Below are 1010 nucleotides of genomic sequence, written 5' to 3'. Positions count from 1 at the left end.
GATGATGGAAAAGGCTTGCTATTGCTAAACCTGTTTCTTCCACCATTGTTAAAGCCTTATTGAGGCTTTTGTTGATCCTTCCATGAGAAATTTGGATGATTTCTCCATGAGGGATTATAGGTGTTTCCATAGGGTTCACCCATGTAATTCACCTCTGCTATTGCAGGATTCTCAGGATCATAAGCCTCTTCTTCAGAAGATGCCTCTTTAGTACTGTTGGATGCATTTTGCAATCCATTCAGACTCTGAGAAATCATATTGACTTGCTGAGTCAATAATTTGTTCTGAGCCAATATGGCGTTCAGAGCATCAATTTCAAGAACTCCCTTCCTCTGAGGCGTCCCATTACTCACAGGATTCCTTTCGGAAGTGTACATAAACTGGTTATTTGCAACCATGTCTATGAGTTCCTGAGCTTCTACAGGCATTTTCTTTAGGTGAATAGATCCACCTGTAGAAGTGTCCAATGACATCTTAGCTAATTCAGACAGACCATCATAGAATATATCCAGGATGGTCCATTCTGAAATCATGTCAGAAGGACACTTTTTGGTCAGTTCCTTGTATCTCTCCCAAGCTTCATAGAGGGATTCACTTTCTTTTTGTTTGAAAGTTTGAACATCCACTCTAAGCTTACTAAGCTTTTGAGGAGGAAAGAACTTGGCTAAGAAAGCCATGACCAGCTTATCCCAAGAGTTTAGGCTATCCTTAGGTTGAGAATCCAACCATATTCTAGCTCTGTCTCTTACAGAAAACGGGAAAAGCATGAGCCTATAGACCTCGGGATCAACCCCATTGGTCTTAACAGTATCACAAATCTACAAGAATTCAGTTAAGAACTAAAAAGGATCTTCTGATGGAAGTCCATGAAACTTGCAGTTCTGTTGCATCAGAGAAACTAATTGAGGTTTAAGCTCAAAATTGTTTGCTCCAATGGCAGGGATTGAGATGCTCCTTCCATGTAAATTGGAATTTAGTGCAGTGAAGTCACCAAGCATCTTCCTTGCATT

At 40.3% G+C, this 1010-nt stretch overlaps 1 non-coding gene across 1 annotated transcript; it reads left to right on the top strand.

Moving 5' to 3' along the window:
- Positions 1 to 526: 526 nt before the first annotated feature.
- On the top strand, positions 527 to 635 carry LOC148569192 (small nucleolar RNA R71). Its single transcript, XR_015882928.1, has one exon. It is a non-coding gene; the product is annotated as a small nucleolar RNA R71 (small nucleolar RNA).
- The last annotated feature ends 375 nt before the right edge of the window (positions 636 to 1010 follow it).

Source organism: Arachis ipaensis, chromosome B4, assembly GCF_059453495.1.
Source record: "Arachis ipaensis isolate K30076 ecotype BB chromosome B4, ASM5945349v1, whole genome shotgun sequence".
NCBI lineage: Eukaryota > Viridiplantae > Streptophyta > Magnoliopsida > Fabales > Fabaceae > Arachis > Arachis ipaensis.
Note: the sequence above shows the minus strand (reverse complement) of the source record. Positions and strands in the feature narration are given on the sequence as shown.